General features: G+C 35.8%; 1 protein-coding gene and 1 long non-coding RNA gene across 7 annotated transcripts in view; one reads left to right on the forward strand and one right to left on the reverse strand.

The window, feature by feature from the left end:
• The window catches only part of LOC118280701 (cAMP-specific 3',5'-cyclic phosphodiesterase), a 548,393-nt gene that overhangs the window by 163,171 nt on the left and 361,915 nt on the right, over positions 1 to 23,307 (forward strand). Inside the window, exons 1-2 of one of the 6 annotated variants that reach the window (XM_050701301.1) lie at positions 8,813 to 9,023; positions 17,838 to 18,455. The exons of 2 other annotated variants lie outside the window; for them this stretch is intronic. The gene's annotated coding sequence lies outside the window, so the exon portion shown is untranslated. Of the gene's footprint in view, positions 1 to 8,812; positions 9,024 to 9,106; positions 9,123 to 13,710; positions 13,919 to 13,999; positions 14,018 to 17,837; positions 18,456 to 23,307 lie in introns of those variants that run through there. 3 more of the 6 variants (XM_050701303.1, XM_035601105.2, XM_050701302.1) reach the window with 3 other exon arrangements.
• Positions 1 to 23,307, reverse strand: part of LOC126911937 (uncharacterized) — a 257,179-nt gene that overhangs the window by 143,997 nt on the left and 89,875 nt on the right. The window lies entirely within an intron of this gene.

Here is a 23,307-nt window from a genome sequence, read left to right on the forward strand (position 1 = left end):
ATGATGATCCAATCTATCCCAAATTTTCTGTGTGTGGGATTCCGTTATTTACAACTTGTCGTTGTGGCTGTCCAGATATAATTTATTGTGCTATATTATAAGCTTGTTATACAACGGCCTTGGTGTTTCGTGCACGATTTCTATCTGTAATCTGCTAATGTCGCAGAATATGAAAATAGACAGACTCATACAATATTGAGCTGTTTCGCTCGCTCTTTGATGTGGAATAGCTTTGTGGTTGCTGACGGCACATTCTACATGTGATTACCGCAATTGTGATTTGATTATACAGACGGGGCTGTGGGTGGTTTCATCTAGATTTTAGTACTGTGATTTTCGTCATTAGCGCTTCATTGTTGTCTAATTTAAAACCAAGTTTGTTTACTTATTTACCTAACTTTACCAGTATCTAGTTACTGTCAGATGGATCATTTAAACGTAAGAACAAGTTATAGACAATTGTTGCAAACAAAAAAAAAAGATCAACAATCTTCATGTCCCGTACATCAGCCTGCACGTGCACATTGCCTGTATCAAATTACCCACACTAACAAACTAACAACATTGAGTACCGCATAAAATCCAGTTGAAACCAGTAACGTTTTACTGGGATACGACGACAATCATCCATCTTATCCTTCGCTTAGATCTATGAACAAATTATTCAAGAGTTTCACAGATGTCATTTTGTCCTCACTATGATAAATAGTCGGCCGTTTTGTTTTGAAAACATAATGGTGTCGTCGACGAATATTAAAGGTCGTTTTTATACGTTTTTTATACAGAAACATAATTTAGCTTAATTTTTTTTACAAATAGCTATTCGTTTTTAATAATTGGTTATTTAAATTACGACTAAATTAGTATGTAATTGTACCTATTTTTTACACGTATTTATTTTATTGAAACGTAGTCACAAACAGCCATTGGATAGAAGAAAACCACGCATTTCATGTAACAACACACGACCACAACACATTTACATACGAACAAAAACTCTCACCACGGAAATACACATCATATCAATAAACAACCAACTGATTATGCATCTCAGTAACAAGCCGCACCTGGCTGGAAGTATTTCCTTTTTACTGGAACAACAATTACTCGTGCCAGTACAATACAAGCCTATTCACTGGACTATCGCAATCGTACTCACTACAATACATAGTAGCTTTATTGCCATTCCGATGTGGAAAATGTAAGAAATGCTCTGTCAGTAGCTCGCTGTATATTGAATCGTATTTTTCAATTTCTCTCCTATTTTGCATGTCTATTGTTTACGGTGTAGTGTTTTGCATCTTATGAATGGTGATGGTTTCTATATTTGGCCTTTATTTGGTGTTTTTTTGAAGGTTACTAAGAAATGATTAGACACAGTGGTTGATTATTAGCACCAACCTACTCTATACTGTATGAGTGTATGTGTCTCCATATTGAGCGCTGTACACACCTAAAGATAAGTGACAAATTCACAGAAAATTTTTGAAAAATGTAATGTGTGAAATCTAGTGAATAAGTCGTTGGTGTATCTTGAAATAAAAACAAAATATCTCCAAACTTATATTCCGCGTAAAAAGACTACAAAGTTATTAACTATAGAGAACAATTTTTACAGATATGATCCATCGTAAAGTCATACATGACTGTCTTTTTATTAAAATATGCTTTATTCTTGACCCTTTACCATACGGAATGAACATGAGTTATACGTCCATAATACTAAAAACTAGTTGAAGATAAAGCTCTGTCTAGACAGAAGACGTTATTGCCGTGAATATAATGTTGGAGTAATGGTATATTAACGTGTGCTTCAGCTTCGAGTCCCCGTTTAGTAGATTATTATGACACCCCGGCGAAATCGTTATGATTAGTAAGATGGGTGCAATTTTGTCAAGCTGAGTCTTATATTATATCTTGGAATTTTAAATATTTAGGAAAATTACAATATTTTGTATAATAGTAATTTTGCGTATGCTTTTTAGAATTTGGATTTTACAACGTAATGGAATTTGCCACTAATGCATGGATGCAATTTAAAGTTTAAAAACTTAAAAAATATCTAAGGAGTGCATGATTAACGCATAATTTATTTTACTTGTATTTCACACTATATCATACATACATAACCGCCTGTCTCACATAGTGGTAGATAGAGATAATGAAAGGTCAATTTCAATCCTTATCACTACATAGTCTTTCAACCCACGCCTTTCTCTAATAACGCTATGTCGCTATTGATAAAACTCTTTGTTTAATGAAAACATCCGTCCTTACAAAAACTGTAGGTAATAAAATTTTCTCATAACTGACACACACCGTGAAAACTTAATCACAAAATTGGTTTGTAAAGTCTCACTCACAAGTCAAATTATTCACATATAGGGCAGGAACGAAGACTAAAGTTGATTTCAAAATGTGCACTTAACCTTACAAAACTATACTTACTTTTATGATATAATATTCATGTACACATAAATGTCACCCAGTACATTACCTATAATATGTATATCAAATTATTATACGTATGTCTGTACATATAGGTGGTTTCACTACAATAAGAATTTGGGAGCTAAGTAAAGATTTTGTTTTGTTCCTTTGTGAGAAAACAAAATGTACTTTTAGCTGTCTTGTTATGTCTAAGCTTGTTTGTTTGGTCTCATACATGAATATACAATATCAAGGCATGTTTCAAAGGCAAGATAAAGCTATACTTATATTTCCAAGGAATATGATTCATTTAACTGCTTTTTTGTTCTGAGTTCAAAAGTAGACACACTTTGTGTTATTGAATATTTTATAGTCACTTACTTAGACTTCATGTTCTACACATTTTAAATATTTATCGTCAGTTTGATGTACTAATTTTCTTTGTTTTCGTATCCATATTAATTAAATACAAAGTCTGGCTTTCCACCCCTTTGATTTATGGCAATGGCATATCCCTCAATAACTGGCAAAAATGTGCAAACTTTTCTGATAACCCCCTTTGAGTGAACAACAACCCTAATGCTATGTTATGTAAATATTTTTGAACTGAACATGAAAGCGGTTTATCAAAACCCTTTGCATTGGAGCCCAACACTCTTCGCTATGAAACAAAACACGATTGTAATCGAAAATATCACAAACAAAAGTTTAAAATATACGCAGAAATAAATCGGACATTCGCATTTTCAGGTAGAAACAACGAACTCTATTGAAGCGTGTTATTTAAAAATGTTTTAAAGGTCCGTATCTTTTATAGCCTGTTCATATCGCAGCCGTAATGTGCTTTGATGATATTATTTGGATATTCATTAATCACAGGAGCGAAAAACGTGAACATATGTAAACAGATTCGGTTATGTCAGTGTAATGAATACCTCCGTTATTTACCTTCGCGTGAACGGTTTCCACGCGAATGTGTAAACAAATACTGTTTAGATATATTCACGTGACGATTCAAACTCGAACTATACACTAAATCAGATTGTAACAGCTATTAGCTGAAATACAGTGCTTATGTTATGAATTATTAATATTCAAGGCAGCTAATCTACATGAAAATATAGTTGAAGGGTACTTCTAATAATAAACACAAATGTTAAACACCTACAAAACGTTTTTCATCGAGTAATTACACCTTATATTAGCCACTGAAATACCGCGTACATGTGGCTGCTTTCAGCCTTATTGCGAGTAAACACGGCCGTACAGCTCTGATACAAAGTTCACGTCAATCTGAATCTACTCTCTGATTTATTATACCATGAATCACCGCAGCGTATCTACAGACTAATCATACAGAATTACCTTTGCCTACATATCATTCATCTCGCAAAAAGACCGATGTTCGACTCTATTCGATCTTGGATATAAATAGTAATCGATTTGGCGGGCAAATTGACAATACGTTGACTAGTGATGCGTAATTGCGAGTTCGAATAGTTTGCTGGACCAACGAAAAGTTTTCGCAGAGGTGCCAGCTCGATTTTATCAATCATTGGATTCGTTCAACCGAATTTTTGCTCTTGTTTCGCGATATGAGTGAATTTTTCTCGTTTTATTGTTTTTAGGAATGATTGGAATCGTTACTTGAATCCTATATGTTTTTATTTTACCTTAAATCTATAAAATAACGTCGTTTTAGACATTTATGTTTAGAGGTATACCTCATATCTCGTTTATGAGTAAGTTTCTTACCTTTGCACTTGAAATGGTTATAAAAGTTATGCCTTGTGGTGGCCGTAAACCCAGCCAGTTAAACTGATGTACGTATGTTGTTTTTGCTGTAAATTAGACATATTAGAGTGTCAAGGGAATTTCATTTTCCCCATAATGTGTTTTAATAGTTACCAATCTATAAATAGGCACTCCGATAATGCGTCTTCCTCATAAACAGTTTTACGTAATATGACTGATTATTATGCCTATTGTTATAATTGTTGTGAACGTTTTCCTAAAGAGTGTGTTATTAAACAATTAAATTGTCATAATGCAAAGCTGTATTGAATTATTCATGTATATATTAATACGTGATGCAAAAACTTTGGACCGCTTTTTACGAAAATTGCGCGGACGTAGGAGCATAAAATTTGGTACACTTATAGTTTATGTGTAGGAGAAGTGCAGCACGCTAATATTTTTCAAAAATAATGCTTATAAAGTACATTAAATCAATAAATAAAACATTACACACACATGCATAGTATCTGATCGTATTTGACAAAACGTCAAAATCGATAGACATTGCGATGATATTGACGTCTCATATGAATAGAGTTTTATAAAAGAGTTTGTTTGAGTTTGAGTTAAATAAAAAATATCCTTGAACGTATGTTAAGTGGTATTGTAAATTAAATCGTATATGGTTGAATTTCAACCACTAGGCGACCACTAGTATTTATTATAATACATACACACTCACTATAAAATAGAATAAAATTCAACACGACTCTCCGATTTCTTCATAATTTGTTAAGTGTTAACACCATTTGAGTATTTCGTTGTTAAAACTATAGAAACTTCATCATGTTATAAAATATTGTTTAACCCAAAGTACCCAACTCTAGTGCCGTTCCGATGATAGTAATCTGTGATACATAGCTCCCTAGACAATACTAAAACAGACTCGGCTATCACTTTCCTAGGAAAGTATCTTCACATGATACTAATAGAAACTTTTCTCTTTACTTGCCTTTATCAAAACGTGTGCGGAAATACTATTGCTAAGATCCTTTGTTAGAAATAACACTGAACGGATTTTCATTACATTAGAGAAATCTTTAGGTGTGTTTTTTTTTTGATTGGGGGGAAAATCATCAAATGACTTTTATCGCCTTGGCTGAGGCTTTTTTTTTTTTTTTTTGAGGGGGGAAAATCATCCAATGACTTTTCTCGCCTTGGGCGAGGCGAGAGGGAGTGTCAGACTCTTACTGACTAAAAACCACCCCGTTCCTTCTCCTGCTTTTCGAGCCGGAGCCCCGGTAAACCCGCTAGGTAGTCCGCAGCTCCGGATCAGGCATCAGCCCTATTGGGCCCCATCTGTGGTGGTCTGATGGCTCTTTGAGGCGCGCGCGGAACGCGACGCGCCGCACGCACGGGTCTGGTTCTGTTCGGGCGGTGAGCTACCCTTGCTCGCCGTCCGCAGGCCCGCACTTACGGTGGCCGGAGATCGTCTCGGGATACGCCCGAAGTGTCTTTCGCGACGGCTGGGGCGTGAGGAGGTTTGTTCTCTCACGCGCCCCGCCTCCTCCTTAGCTACATGACTGCTTCGCAGAAGGAGGAGACGGCGTTCCAGTCCCTCTCGCTCCGCACCATGGCCTGAACCAGTGCCGGGCGCGAGAGGTCGCCGTCGCCGACCAATCCCTGAGGACTTGGCGGTGGTCAGCCCACGCAGGGCACACCGCCACCGTATGTTCTACCGTGTCCTCCGGGCGGTCCTTGATGACACCCGGGCGTTTCCTCCCGCAATAAGGAACAGGAACCTACCGAAACTCCCGTCCGGTAAGCACCTGCGTTAGGCGGTAGGTGAGGACGCCGTGGCGCCTCTCTAGCCACTCCTCAAAGAGGGGACTTACCGCTGCGATGACAGCGAGCCCAGGGGTGAGGCTAAAGGGAGTGTTAGACTCTTACTGACTACTTCTAGGTAAACCCGCTAGGTAGTCTGTAGATCTTTAGGTGTATAGCACTAATTTTCTGCTCTTTTCCTTGCTTCTCTTGGTGCCATAATTTAATAAAATATTTTTATAGCTAAATAAGCGTATACGTTATGACCAAAGGGAGTCTGAGTTTACGTATATACGTATGATTTGTGATTATATACAAAATTATTCCATACGAAATTACAAACGTTGTATAAATTTATTTGAATACCAAGTTCTATTATAACTTCATCAGACATTTCTGTGGCGTGACCCTAAAAACCACACAAATCCCAAGTATAGTCTGACAATCCCTACTCTATTTTTTTAGCCATTAAGTATTATAATTAATTACATTCTAGCAACGAATTTTACTATTTAACATTATGTTGTATAAAATATTCTTCAGTACGGCCATTTGCTTCCTTGTAAGACACACCAGTCAATCCTCTAGTACAATTAGCCGTCTCACGACACCCACAGGATGTCACAGGGAGGTCAATTAGTTGCCGAGACTGCTTGGAAAATTACTACTACAATATATGCTGGTAAATATACTTTAGAGGATATCCGATGTGATAGAATCAATAATGTTGTTGCACATTAGAACAAATCTTGTTTATTTTTGTCTAAGGAAATATTTTATTGACCTATATTAAACTAAAGCTTATATGTTATTATTTGCTACTAAACAACAACACTTTGCCTTTGCCCTGCAGTGGAACGATCATGACAGAAAAAAACAACATCACTGGCAGCGAAATGGATGTAGCATATTTTGTTTCTTTCGGAAATAAGAGGTGTAATATATTTCACGTAAAAAATCGGTATCGATACTTTCCATATAAAACTCGACAATCGATAAAATTGTAGGTCTCGATAATAATCTCAGAATAGGCCGTCACTAAGGATGATTGCCCTGTTTAGATGTTGCGCGCACGATGCGGGGCCATCACCGCGTTACACGCGCCGAGTGCGAATTAGTACACGTAATATCTACATTCATATACACATACGTACGTTTATGATACATGTTTTTCCCATTTTGTACTCAAAGAGTTCAGTATCTGTTTATGTTTCCAGCAAAATACCTACTACATGCACATTTGTAAACGTAGTACAAGTACTACAAGTAAGCAATCATATACATATGCTAATAGCTAATATAAATCCTACACAAACATCAACGAAGTTACAAATGTCGAAGCAGTGGCAACGAAAACTCGATTTTCTATTTACATTTACCAAGATATACAAACATTTTCATAGTCTCAAGATTACAGGATCAATCTCATCCAGTATTCAAGCAAGTTCACTGGAAGCTGTGTAAGAGCCGTCGGCGTTGTCTGCTGTAAAATCTCTAAAAGCAATCTTAGCAACGGGTTTTATGCTTTGAAGTTTGCTTTCCACTTTGAAGTGTCTCGCAAAGTCGATTAGTTTGATTCGTTCCCACCCCGATTGTTTATTGTTTTTGCTAGAACATCCGAAATAAAAAGATATTGCCATTTGTCGTATATTGGGGTTGCCTTCATACATATTTGATAAAGGGGAGAACAGGAGACAATAGGAACTTTAGATCAAATAAGCTACAGTCTAACAACCGATTGTGATATCAGAGATATAATAGGGTTCATGTGATCGATTATTACGCCTTTGATATTCGAGATAATCGTACATAATTATACGGTCCAAGGAATTCAATCGGAGTTTACGCTCACGTACTTAGCCCAATTTCCAGCAAATGATATCGCCGTGTTCACGCTGATAGACAGAATCTCACTGAAAATAATTTTAAAAACGTTATCAATGAAGCAAGAGATTTTCACCGGGAAAATAATGAAATGAACATCCTAAGAAAGTCAAAACGGTAACTCCTTGCCGATATTAATATAATTAAATTTTCATTATTACGTCTTCGCGCTTCATTATAACGATACCCTGTAGTGACAGGGGTTTTAATCTATATCTGTAACAGTGAAACTGAAACGAGGAAGGGTTAAGGATTTCTAATATTATATTTTCAATCATTTCTTTTTTATTTCGGTCTTCTTCTTGTTAAGTCAGATGAATTAACGTAGATATTGCTGTATCAGCTAGGGTTCATTAATATTTAAACTGAGTTCTGTCAGCAAAAATATAAAAATAATTTTTTCGTACCTTGCTGCCATTAGCTAACAGTGTTTAATTTATGAAACACATTGGTACAATTATGTGTTTGAAATATAATTGCGGTAATTTGCATGGCATAACGCTTTCATAAATCGTTTACATAAAATAGGATTTAAAGACATTCAGAGTGTTTAAACGAAATGAATAGTCCGTATAGTGCGTCACGAATGTCCCTCGGGAGCTATAAATCATAATGGTCGAAATGAGTGCACGGCTAAAATACGTTCACGGCCAAACAACAAGGCACAAGCACGCTCAATAGTGACATAACATCGGAACGACCCGTAGCATAGGAAAGGCCACGCAGCATCTCTATCTCTAGCGTCTACGTAACGTTCACGGGATCGCCTCGCGGGGTGAAAACCCTTTTGCGGTCGCACAAAAACATAAGAGACTCGGCGTGAACAAGGTAAATAGGAATTAAGATAGAAGGTTCAAGGGCTAGAATCGTAGGTGGAGCGCGCGAGCCAGTAGTATGTTCGTCCTGCTCGCTCGCCGCCCTAGGCTGCGACGCGCAGTGACGCTCCAGTCGCGGTCTGCCGGCCGTCGCGACGCTCGGGGCCGCTCCGCAGCCGCGCCGCTCGCGCTCGCCGCCTCGCCGCCTCGCCGCGTGTGTACCCACGTCTGAGATGCACTGCTGAGCACCTCAGCCCCGTTGCCACTGGGATTGCGCCCAGTCCGCGGACAGTGTCTATCACAGTGCAGTGTGCCACTGGGGCATTGTTATATGTTTGTATATTTTCAAAATACGGCTCATCACTGACAAATTTGATCAAATTTTGATCTAGTTGTCGTTATCTGACGAGGTGTAAGCCGCACACGAATTTGGTATGCTATATCGGATCACTCACGAGACCCTTATCCCTGTTTAGGTTTAGGAGTATATTATATTCGCTTGCCGCTATTATTGTAACGAGTTACGACACATAAAAGATAACAGTTTAATCCGAATATCACGCAGTAAAAAACATGCATTAGCGCTTTGCGCAGCGTTGCTTACGAGTACTCTAATGTGTAAAATATAATTCCGTTAAAGTGTCAAGGTTCTTTGGAACACGCAACGTTTTTATGAATAACGTCAATTCAGTAATATGATCACAGTAAAAACTATTTATCTTCCATCTTTAGTAAAGGTTATCTAATATCTACCGAATGTATAAAACGAGATGTTTTGAATCTATGCAAAGTATACAAAGCACACCGGTTACAATACAAACAGGCTCTACTTGAGGGTTTACATCTAAAAAACAATGGACATCTTACGTACAATATTGCCTACATTGAAGATATTGATTTTGTGAACAACTTGTTGCATGTTTGTTGGTCCACTGCGAAATAATATTATAACATTTTCTCACAACAAAATTAAAATCAAGGCACGTTCTTACGAAAATTCATAAACATTCCGTGGTTTTATTTATATAATGTTTAATATACAATAAAGTACCTCACGCAGCTGTGGGCATGCAAATACATTTTTATGACATCTGCACACTTATCGCTCAGGTAATTAATCTTAGTAATTTAAAAAATGTAAATTATTGGAGACACGCGCATGATCTACGTCTTATCATAATCTGAAAATATATTATTTTTATCGCTTCCTGTCATCAACTCTTTCTAACATCGCGTTGTTGATGTATTTTAGGAAAATGTCGTGCTATTAGCCGCACGTAGATACGTGGTTGTTTTATTTGTTTTAACATTAAAATGGGACTAATTGGCCGTGAAGTTGTATGCATCAATGTCAAATATTATAACGTTATGTTACTAATCAATACACGGTGTCGTTCTTTTCTTCGTGGTTTGAACGATTTTTTCGCAAATGTTAAGGCCATCCGGAATCCATTTGTATGGTCTGGTTCTGTTCCAGTTACATACAATAGCAGTCTGTGAAACAACTTAGTTTTCGCGTAACTACGACTGATAATAAGATTAGATCATGATAATGTTAATGCAGTAATTAGATTGTACTCGTACGTATGACGATGTAAATACAAATAAAAGGTATATTAGCGGCTGCTACGATAAGAATAATTCAATTTAACAAATACACAAAAGGGTTACGTTGTATCGTAGAAAAGTATGAATATTTCTGCCAGTTAACTCTTGTTTTTTTATTCTAGTTCGCGAGTTCAGCGTACATTGAATTTGTTTAGACTAACCAACGTCGTAACGGAGTTCTAATGAATGGCACGAGGTATCTAATTAGACGTTTAAATCTTGAAAGCGAATTTATGTATGAAACAACAACGTAGGAACATCGCATCTCCGTTTAGTCGCCGATGACGTACCGAATAGCTTCACAATTGAAACCAGCGGCCGCTCAACGAGTAGTAATTGTTTGCGCCGATCAGTATTGTACCGTCAATTCCTTATACAGGTCATAATAATATCATTGAATAGATGAAAATGTGTCTCGATTATCGTATTGTCTAATAGCACCAAGGAAAACAGTGTGACGTGGTATTTGGCATCGTCACATGTTCCGCCTGATTATTTCTACGTAGAACGACCTTGACCGCGGAAGTTACCATCGAAATTGATTGCTTTTAAAAATCTCCAATATCATATAATGTATGTTATTATTGGTATATAGGTACTGTTGTTTCATCCATTATTATGAAATTAATGAATATACAGATTAATAAAGGTCACAGCCATTACTATCGATTGGTTCATGAACAATGGAGTTTTGTACGGATAGAAAGAAAAGTTCTGCTAGATTTTTTTAAAGAAGGTTAATATTTCCGTATTTATTTTCAATAAAACTATAAGATTTCAATAAAACAGGTTATTTTGAAATTGAATCACACACATTATTTTAATTGCTCTTTGCATTTTTTGGTAATGAAAAAGATTAACGAGCCTTCAATTTTACGGTGTGATTCGAACAACACGTTTTTAGGGTTAATTATAAATTGCACATCATTTAAATTTGATTAATTAATTGAGCTATATTGACGTACTGTATAATTAACTTATTCCTTATTGATGGGAACTAATATTACTATTTGGCCTCTATTAATTAAATCAGTAAAGCTTAATTTGACAGTAAATTATTATATATTTTATATATACATGGAATAATCCTCTCACCACGTTGAATATTTGATGTTGAATGATAAATTAATATTTAATTCAATCTCCTTTGTTCCAATTCATGAACTAATTTATTTAACGTTAATAGTTTATGATACAGTCAATTTATAACACTAAAATTTAGTTTCTATATATTTAAGCATTTCGTGGTGACAAGATTGTAGGCATTTTAAGATGAATACTTTGTGTGAATTTCTTTATTTTATTGCCTTTTTATAAGTTTCAATATGAATGCTATTTGAAGTTTTAGTCATGGAAAAACTATCTAGACCAACAAGATAGTCTTATTTAAATATTTACAAAGTAATAACTAGATATAAAATGATAGCAATATTTACAATCCATTAAACTTTTACGGAAATATTTCTTCTGGTATTTCCAACACATCTACGACAGTGCAGTGTTTTATTTTTATCAATCTTACAATAAAAAAGAGTAATATAAATTCATAATGTCTTTCGAAATAATTTCTAGCTCAATTTGAAATTGATTCAGTCCGTCAAAGGAACAACTGGAATGGGTAAATGTCAAATCAATGGCTCCTGTTTAGCATAAAACATGGTCCGAATTCAATCGTAGAGAAATGCTGTTCAAACATACGAATTGATTTACTCAAGTTGGGTCTTTGAATGAATAAAAAAATCTTTGGAAAAACAGCTAGGCCCAAAGTGAATTTGTTTCCATATTCGAGTCGTGCAATAGTAACTAACGACATTATATTATCCGTTTCTCGAGATCTCATGTGAATTATTCGATCCCGGCCATTGAAAGGTTTAAATTACGATTTCCTTTGTCTTTTTTCACAAGCTCTTTATCGATATTCGTGCTAGTGGTTTTACACGAAGAAAATTTATTACGACACAATATATTATCCATTTTCTGCTACTCAGTCCAGTGTTCAGTGCTAAGTTTTATCAGTAAAACAATTTGAAATGGGAAACTTTTTATCTAACATTTCTGTCTCATTATCCTATCAAAATCGGTTCAGTGGTTTTTGAGATAATTTTCACTGAAGGTTTATTTTGATGCACTTTAATGTTCAGTACGTTTAGAAGTTGAGAAGTCAACATTTCAGCAGTAAAGTTACTTCCATATTTGTGTATCAAAAGCAAGAGGTATATTTTCGGAAGCAGCTGTTTATTCGCGTCTCTAAACAGCTCGTGTCGACTTTATTGGATCATTACAACTGAAGCTACAGTCTATACAACCGATTGGTGATATCAGAGATACAATTAATAGGGTTCATGTGATCGATTATTACGCCTTTGATATTCGAGCATAATCCGTACATAACCATTATTTCTTTATACGGTCCAAGGAATTCAATCGGAGTTTACGCTCACGTACTTAGCCCAATTTCCAGCAAATGATATCGCCTTGTTCACGCTGATAGACAGAATCTCACTGAAAATACTTTTAAAAACGTTATCAATGAAGCAAGAGATTTTCAACGGGAAAATAATGAAATGAACATCCTAAGAAAGTCAAAACGGTAACTCCTTGCCGATATTAATATAATTAAATTTTCATTATTACGTCTTCGCGCTTCATTATAACGATACCCTGTAGTGACAAGGGGTTTTAATCTATATCTGTAACAGTGAAACTGAAACGAGGAAGGGTTAGAGATTTCTAATATTATATTTTCAACCATTTCTTTTTTATTTTGGTCTTCTTCTTGTTAAGTCAGATGAATTAACGTAGATATTGCTGTATCAGCTAGGGTTCATTAAAATTTAAACTGAATTCTGTCAGCAAAAATATAATAATTTTTTTTCGTACCTACTGCCCTTAGCTAACAGTGTTTAATTTATGAAACACATAGGTACAATTATGAGTTTGAAATATAAATGCGGTAATTTGCATGGCATAACGCTTTCATAAATCGTTTACATAAAATAGGATTTAAAGACATTCAGAGTGTTTAAACGAAATGAATAGTCCGTATAGTGCGTCACGAATGTCCCTCGGGAGCTATAAATCATAATGGTCGAAATGAGTGCACGGCTAAAATACGTTCACGGCCAAACAACAAGGCACAAGCACGCTCAATAGTGACATAACATCGGAACGACCCGTAGCATAGGAAAGGCCACGCAGCATCTCTATCTCTAGCGTCTACGTAACGTTCACGGGATCGCCTCGCGGGGTGAAAACCCTTTTGCGGTCGCACAAAAACATAAGAGACTCGGCGTGAACAAGGTAAATAGGAATTAAGATAGAAGGTTCAAGGGCTAGAATCGTAGGTGGAGCGCGCGAGCCAGTAGTATGTTCGTCCTGCTCGCTCGCCGCCCTAGGCTGCGACGCGCAGTGACGCTCCAGTCGCGGTCTGCCGGCCGTCGCGACGCTCGGGGCCGCTCCGCAGCCGCGCCGCTCGCGCTCGCCGCCTCGCCGCCTCGCCGCGTGTGTACCCACGTCTGAGATGCACTGCTGAGCACCTCAGCCCCGTTGCCACTGGGATTGCGCCCAGTCCGCGGACAGTGTCTATCACAGTGCAGTGTGCCACTGGGGCATTGTTATATGTTTGTATATTTTCAAAATACGGCTCATCACTGACAAATTTGATCAAATTTTGATCTAGTTGTCGTTATCTGACGAGGTGTAAGCCGCACACGAATTTGGTATGCTATATCGGATCACTCACGAGACCCTTATCCCTGTTTAGGTTTAGGAGTATATTATATTCGCTTGCCGCTATTATTGTAACGAGTTACGACACATAAAAGATAACAGTTTAATCCGAATATCACGCAGTAAAAAACATGCATTAGCGCTTTGCGCAGCGTTGCTTACGAGTACTCTAATGTGTAAAATATAATTCCGTTAAAGTGTCAAGGTTCTTTGGAACACGCAACGTTTTTATGAATAACGTCAATTCAGTAATATGATCACAGTAAAAACTATTTATCTTCCATCTTTAGTAAAGGTTATCTAATATCTACCGAATGTATAAAACGAGATGTTTTGAATCTATGCAAAGTATACAAAGCACACCGGTTACAATACAAACAGGCTCTACTTGAGGGTTTACATCTAAAAAACAATGGACATCTTACGTACAATATTGCCTACATTGAAGATATTGATTTTGTGAACAACTTGTTGCATGTTTGTTGGTCCACTGCGAAATAATATTATAACATTTTCTCACAACAAAATTAAAATCAAGGCACGTTCTTACGAAAATTCATAAACATTCCGTGGTTTTATTTATATAATGTTTAATATACAATAAAGTACCTCACGCAGCTGTGGGCATGCAAATACATTTTTATGACATCTGCACACTTATCGCTCAGGTAATTAATCTTAGTAATTTAAAAAATGTAAATTATTGGAGACACGCGCATGATCTACGTCTTATCATAATCTGAAAATATATTATTTTTATCGCTTCCTGTCATCAACTCTTTCTAACATCGCGTTGTTGATGTATTTTAGGAAAATGTCGTGCTATTAGCCGCACGTAGATACGTGGTTGTTTTATTTGTTTTAACATTAAAATGGGACTAATTGGCCGTGAAGTTGTATGCATCAATGTCAAATATTATAACGTTATGTTACTAATCAATACACGGTGTCGTTCTTTTCTTCGTGGTTTGAACGATTTTTTCGCAAATGTTAAGGCCATCCGGAATCCATTTGTATGGTCTGGTTCTGTTCCAGTTACATACAATAGCAGTCTGTGAAACAACTTAGTTTTCGCGTAACTACGACTGATAATAAGATTAGATCATGATAATGTTAATGCAGTAATTAGATTGTACTCGTACGTATGACGATGTAAATACAAATAAAAGGTATATTAGCGGCTGCTACGATAAGAATAATTCAATTTAACAAATTCACAAAAGGGTTACGTTGTATCGTAGAAAAGTATGTATATTTCTGCCAGTTAACTCTTGTTTTTTTATTCTAGTTCGCGAGTTCAGCGTACATTGAATTTGTTTAGACTAACCAACGTCGTAACGGAGTTCTAATGAATGGCACGAGGTATCTAATTAGACGTTTAAATCTTGAAAGCGAATTTATGTATGAAACAACAACGTAGGAACATCGCATCTCCGTTTAGTCGCCGATGACGTACCGAATAGCTTCACAATTGAAACCAGCGGCCGCTCAACGAGTAGTAATTGTTTGCGCCGATCAGTATTGTACCGTCAATTCCTTATACAGGTCATAATAATATCATTGAATAGATGAAAATGTGTCTCGATTATCGTATTGTCTAATAGCACCAAGGAAAACAGTGTGACGTGGTATTTGGCATCGTCACATGTTCCGCCTGATTATTTCTACGTAGAACGACCTTGACCGCGGAAGTTACCATCGAAATTGATTGCTTTTAAAAATCTCCAATATCATATAATGTATGTTATTATTGGTATATAGGTACTGTTGTTTCATCCATTATTATGAAATTAATGAATATACAGATTAATAAAGGTCACAGCCATTACTATCGATTGGTTATTGAACAATGGAGTTTTGTACGGATAGAAAGAAAAGTTCTGCTAGTATTTTTTTTAAGAAGGTTAATATTTCCGTATTTATATTCAATAAAACTAGAAGATTTCAATAATAAAAAAAGCAGGTTATTTTGAAATTGATCTATCACACACATTATTTTAATTGCTCTTTGCATTTTTTGGTAATGAAAAAGATTAACGAAGCTTCAATTTTACGGTGTGTGATTCGAACACGTTTCTAGGGTTAATAATAAATTGCACATCATTTAAATCTGATTAATTAATTGAACTATATTGACGTACTGTTTAATTAACTTGTTGTATTCCTTATTGATGGGAACTAATATTATTATTTGGCCTCTATTAATTAAATCAGTAAAGCTTAATTTGACAGTAAATTATAATATATTTTATATATACATGGAATAATCCTCTCACCACGTTGAATATTTGATATCCAATGATAAATTAATATTTAATTCAATCTCCTTTGTTCCATTTCATGAACTAATTTATTTAATGTTAATAGTTTATGATGCAGTCAATTTATAACACTAAAATTTAGTTTCTATATATTTAAGCATTTCGTGGTGACAAGATTGTAGGCATTTTAAGATGAATACTTTGTGTGAATTTCTTTATTTTATTGCCTTTTTATAAGTTTTAATATGAATGCTATTTGAAGTTTTAATCATGGAAAAACTATCTAGACCAACAAGATAGTCTTATTTAAATATTTACAAAGTAATAACTAGATACAAAATGATAGCAATATTTACCATCCATTAAACTTTTACGGAAATATTTCTTCTGGTATTTCCAACACATCTATGACAGTGCAGTGTTTTATTTTTATCAATCTTATAATAAAAAAGAGTAATATAAATTCATAATGTCTTTCGAAATAATTTCTAGCTCAATTTGAAATTGATTCAGTCCGTCAAAGGGACAACTGGAATGGGTAAATGTCAAATCAATGGCTCCTCTTTAGCATAAAACATGGTCCGAATTCAATCGTAGAGAAATGCTCTTCAAACATACGAATTGATTTACTCAAGTTGGGTCTTTGAATGAATCAAAAAATCTTTGGAAAAACAGCTAGGCCCAAAGTGAATTTGTTTCCATATTCGAGTCGTGCAATAGTAACTAACGACATTATATTATCCGTTTCTCGAGATCTCATGTGAATTATTCGATCCCGGCCATTGAAAGGTTTAAATTACGATTTCCTTTGTCTTTTTTCACAAGCTCTTTATCGATATTCGTGCTAGTGGTTTTACACGAAGAAAATTTATTACGACACAATATATTATCCATTTTCTGCTACTCAGTCCAATGTTCAGTGCTAAGTTTTATCTTTAAAACAATTTGAAATGGGAAACTTTTTATCAAACATTTCTGTCACATTATCCTATCAAAATCGGTTCAGTGGTTTTTCAGATAATTTTCACTGAAAGTTTATTTTGATGCACTTTGATATTTAGTACGTTTAAAAGTTGAGAAGTCAACATTTCAGCAGTAAAGTTACTTCCATATTTGTGTATCAAAAGCAAGAGGTATATTTTCGGAAGCAGCTGTTTATTCGTGTCTCTAAACAGGTCGTGTCGATGCGCAGTGTCTTATTGGTTATTTTAATATTTCATTACAACTGAAGGTATATTAGGCATGCTCAAAGTGATAGCCTGTGAAGAACTCCGCGACTCTGTTTGGCTGCCTTCCAATACGTACATACAGCAAAACGATACTTCACTATATACAATTCAGTCTACGCTTGTACCCTGTGACTACGAAATTTCCACACGACTGTTTGTAGTACATTGTAATGTAATGTAGGTGCACTAATACGTACGTTGACATATTTATTTGTTTTATTGTGCGGTATAATACTCCGTGTGGTTGGATATTGGGCACTTGAGTGATCCGGTAGCATATAACCATTCCAATATATTACATTTATTTCTTTCATACATAGGATGTTTGCATAAATAAATCAGAAATGGGTTAAAGTGAATTTATTATATTTGTATTCTTACTTACGAAACTACGATGATGCCCAGATAATAAATATAAACGGAGTAAAAGACAAAAAGCGAACATAATATTACTGGACATACATATTTGTTTTCCCTTCGCCCTCCCCTTTCCGTCAAAGTTTTCCTCCTGAGTATCCCGATAATAAGCGTTCATATAAGTCGACTGACATATCGATACCTTAACTTATCTTAACTTCTAAGCCAACTCTCAAGACTGAACTAGATCTTTCTAACAAATCGTTATTCTTATATTCTTATAAAAAGTGCCAAAACATAGTTGGTAAGAAGTTAGGAACTGTTCAGTGACGTGTCGGGGTTATAATACAGTGGAGTGACGTATGGTGATATCGTGTGCGTGCGCATGTGTGTGTAGTGTTTGTGTGTGCGTGGAGCGGCGCAGGCGCGTTGGCTCAGGGGCGCGCACGGCTCCAAGGTGGTCGGAGGCGGGGTGTTCCGTTGCTGCGTGCCCTGGTGCGGGGCGCGCGCGGCGGCGCCCGTCGACGACGCCGACTATGCCCTGCGGGAGGGCAGCCCGCAACTATCCCACGATGAATATGGTAAGCCCTGCTTTCATTATTCTATTGTCACTTATGTTTCGTCCTTGGAAATAATGCGAACCATTTTCTTTTTATCAGCACTTCAAGTAACATTTAGAACTGATTCCAATTCACAAAATATTATATAGATAAAAGGTAACATTTTCAGCCATTGAAAACTTCAGACCAAAATGCAAAGGTTCTCAATATTCCCGAGGACGACACTTCAAGTCCCAATCGACAAACTCATATGCAATTGGACTTCTGGTACGGTCAAATTGCCATATTATTCAGAAATATCGCCCGTGATTCGTTAGATTTCATGGAGGCACCGATTTCCCAAACCCTTTACGAAAATGGTTGAGGCAAAAAGGGTTTATTGTAGGATTTTAGAGAGCAAAATATGCTAAATCAGCTTCAAAGGAAAAATGCTTAGTGTTGAAGACAGTTCTATTGAAGCTTTGAAATATTATTATCGATATCTTCAAAATATTAGTCATCAGTATCTACGCGGTAACAATAACATTAGAATTTATAAACAGATGTTTCTACATTGTTAAGTTTTCAAGAGAGGTGCAACTCATACCGGTATCTATTATATTCTTCACTATACAATTATTATCTAACAAGTGACTATTGACATTCAGATTACATTTATGAGTAGCTAAGGCTATTTAAATAATGTTGCAACATCGCAAATATCATATTTATGATATTTTACGACGATATCATGCAGTACAATAAGTATATTTATGACTAACTATTATGAGACTTATTGAAATATTTATAAGGTTTAAAGTATCTAGTATTGTTTGGTGAATGGAATTTATAGGAAATGCATGTTGCATTTATAGATAGGTTACGTTTATTTTACACATGTCAAGTAGGTAGTCATTATGACGTTTATAGATACTTAGCAATTATTTTTTCTTCATTTAATTTGAATGTAATATATACAATTTCGGTAGTTCTCAAATATAACATTGACATTCAACTAAAGATGAACATAATTTAGAACATCCATAACACACATTCACGTGTGTTTGTCTTAACAAACATTTGTCAATCATATATATTTTGACCAGACTAATGACATACAATAAATAACTACAAATTATAATTGTTTTCAGTCAGGATTAAGTATTTATATCATTCGTCTCGGTGATCATATTAATAGTTATTAATTTTGATCATTAGTATGAGATATTACAATAGACAAACGGTTTTAACGAGTTCTTTGGAACATTTTACAGGAAATCAAATCTTGTAGGGACAAGCTCTTGGCACCAGCTGTTACATTATGTTTTCCCAACTTAACTCGTATGTTTTGGAGAATTTGCATCCCAAACGGATTCAGACTCGTTACTTCCCCATTCTATGTTAGTGAACAGTAAGCGAATCTTCCAAACTTCGTGGAAAATTGTTTTCCCATTTTCCTTGTACTGCATTTTATATTATTTTTGCATTATAATATCATAGTGTCTTTTACCGGGATATCGTGTAAGCTTTGTTTACAAACAAACAGCTAGTGTTATATAGACAAACTCACGCCATTTTCCCGAGAGAGTAGACAGAAACAACACATTGAACAGGAAAAGCGACACGTGAAAGTGAACTACGATGCTCATATTTCTTTGGCTTCCTCCGCGCTCATTCTAGTCACATACCGACTTATTTTTAATAATCTTTTCCAGTACAAAGATGAACTCTTGCGCGAGTTGCTCTTTTATCTTTTGATACAATTTGACTCCCATTTTCACTTATATAATAAGAAATGAAAATCTTTGAAGTCTTCCTTGTTCTCGCTTCCATTTTTTTCCCAAATTGTCTTGAGGAAGTTTCCATAATGTTCAGTTTTTACAATAAGAATATTATCAATCAATCACCGCAGAACAATAAGCTCTTACAAAAGAACGCTTCCTATTATTATTAAATGTCTCGAGGGAAGTTTATTTACTCTCAACATCGATTCATCAATAGATTTTCATTACATTCATTTGAGATAAATGGAGTTTGGAATACAAAGGACGCAGTGCAATTTCATTTCTCGTTAAAAGTATTCCTGAATCCAATAGTTATAAGTCCGAAGTTAGTTTCGTCTTGTTGGCACAGGAATCGAGTGTCGAAGTTTGTTAAACGACATTAAATTACTCGGCCAAGTTAAAGGTTACTCGATAATTAACTTAGAACAAAAAGGTCTTGGCTGTTTCAAGCACGCCCTAAAACTTGTTAGTATAATTAATACAAGACTTTATATGGGGCAGTAGATTTCTATGCACCTTAAATGGTATTGACACCTATTCCCGAATGGAGTGTTTTTTATCACTTCTTCCTCTATAAATAACCGTAGTGAACTTTATTCCGATTTTACGAGCAACATAATGAAGTTCTCTATTCCGTAATAAAAATTTAAATCGTTCATATAATTGTTCAGCTCACGTGGAAAATTTCGTTTATCGATTTACACACTTAAAGCTGTTTTATTGATCCGAGTTATATTTGTAAAAGAAAGAACACAAAACAGTTTCAAGCAATGTGTTCATAGCTGTACTTGTAGAACTTGTTCAAATAACTTCTCCTATATTTCCGCAAAGTGAGTGCTTAATAGTCTCACACTTTACACCTGCCAATTAGTTACTAGTTTGATCGTCAATTAAACGGAGTTTACATTGTGGGTGAACCTAATGTTGCACGGGCTACGTGCTACGACCTACGAAGCTACGAAGACATGGAGTTATACTATGGGGCTATGCAAGTTAACATAATGATGGGCGGGAGTGGTCGCATTTAGCTACACAAACATTGGCGGGAGGTGGATCGATTGCAGACGCCGCCGCCGCGACCCCCTTTTGTTGACTTTAAATTAAGCCGAGTTTTCGCCACTAAAAGTCACGTTATGTAATGTACGTATCTATGCCTAGTACCAGAACAGCTGTGCCGGCTAAACCATTACCGATATTTATTTTTAATTAACTCCAATTTAAAAAGCAAATAACCGCTTATTCAGTACAATCGTCTACCACCGACCAAGTCTTCATAGTATAGAAACATTTAAATTCGGCTTCATTATTTATTCGACAAAAACTCACAAAGAATAATGGCCTTTGCCACCTACTGTTATAAACGGTTCCGCAGCAATAATGGCCTGAGCTATTATATCGTAATACCCATTATTTCATTACGATGCCCACTAGTTCTACGCAGAAAAGCTCGTTAATCACAATCAACCCTAACAGCGTTATGTTTAGTTTCTCAATCCAATATCCTTCGTTCTATTAGCCGGTTGACACAATCTAGTTAAACTCCCGTTACAGCAATGCTATTAAACGATAACCCGTAGTTAACCGGAGAAGTCAGTTTGATTAAATTTGAAAGTGCCCACCTATTCAGCGAGAGAGAAATCGCATTTGTGGGTTAAACTGTCAACATGGTTTAAAGTTGAACATGTTTGACTTTTAATGCATTCGGTCCACACTTGCAAACTTGCGAATACTCGGTACATGTCCATTTCTCTTGCACGGGACCCTAATATTGATTTTGCTTAAAATGTAGGTCAAAGTTCCGATGATGTTTTAGAGACTAAAAATACGATATTGGCTTCTTCATTTTGGCTCATTACAAGATCCGAACACCCCGTTACTCGTTATAAAATTACAGGCTTTTGTGATGTACTTATTTTAAGTTTCGAAAATACGAGAAGGTTTTAAGGAATTTGAGAACATTTCATTGGAAATCGATGTTCATAATTTGTTTCACGAGTCGAGACAGAGCTGAGGTAGCAAGAGTGACTTTAAAGTGGAAGGATGTTAGACGATCGATTCACAAAGGCTTAGTGTTGAATAATTAAACGTTGTATCACTGGCCACAGCGTTGCTCCGCTCAACCTCTAATTTCTCGGCCGATTAACTTAGTTGAATGTTACATACACCACACCACAGTAAACAACACCCCTCCGGCTTATCAAGCCGGTGCCGATGTACACGCCAAATAAATTCGTGTCCATAGGTGACCTCGTAGCACAGAGAATAGACACCTGTATGACATTAAATATTTAATGCTCGCCTCAATTTTGTTGTACGAAACGTACATTTTGCGGCCCTTGAGAATAAATCATATGGCAATTTAACTTTGCTACTTTAATTTTACTGTTTTTGGATCGATTCTAGGTTATGTAAGTCTCATAATAGTTTATTCATAATTTAATTACTGGTCTCTTGTTATACATGCATTGTAACTATAAATTTCTTTAGAAGATTAATTGCGTTGATATAATAATTTTATTCAGAAGTCTCTGAAATCTGTAAACAAGTATAATTATTTACTGTCCATAATTCCCGCAGCCAGTGTCTGGGCGCATGTTTTTCAGTCCCAGTCAAAATTAGCATAATAAATTATGTTGATCGCCGCCCCTTGAATATTTATCCGAGCCATATTGATTTTCTCAATCCATGTTGATACCTGGCTCCTTAATTCTATAAATCTTATTACAAAATCATTGATAAGTAAAAAATCCTATTTTATATTCCGATCAAAGCTTGAACTCAATTTCTCTAGGGAGCTGGAAATTACTCGTTAAAACAGAGCCCCAAGGCGTAAAACTACGCTTGATGAATACATAATTTCAATATACGCGTTTAATAACTCTTTAATACCCATTTCAAAGTACTGATGACTAATATTGGAGATTAATTATTGTCGACAGTGTAACTTTCAATATAAGGTTCATTTTTACGTAGAACTTGTACAAGGTATTTTGCCTGAATAGAGTTTCCATCTGGTGAAGCTACTTACTAAATGTTACCTATCATTACACAGCCTGTTACAGCCTCAGGTAATAGCAAACAAATTAGGGAAATTAGACAATCAAGGAGTT

The sequence above is a fragment of the Spodoptera frugiperda genome, chromosome 20 (genome assembly GCF_023101765.2).
Source record: "Spodoptera frugiperda isolate SF20-4 chromosome 20, AGI-APGP_CSIRO_Sfru_2.0, whole genome shotgun sequence".
In the NCBI taxonomy this organism is placed as follows: Eukaryota; Metazoa; Arthropoda; class Insecta; order Lepidoptera; family Noctuidae; genus Spodoptera; species Spodoptera frugiperda.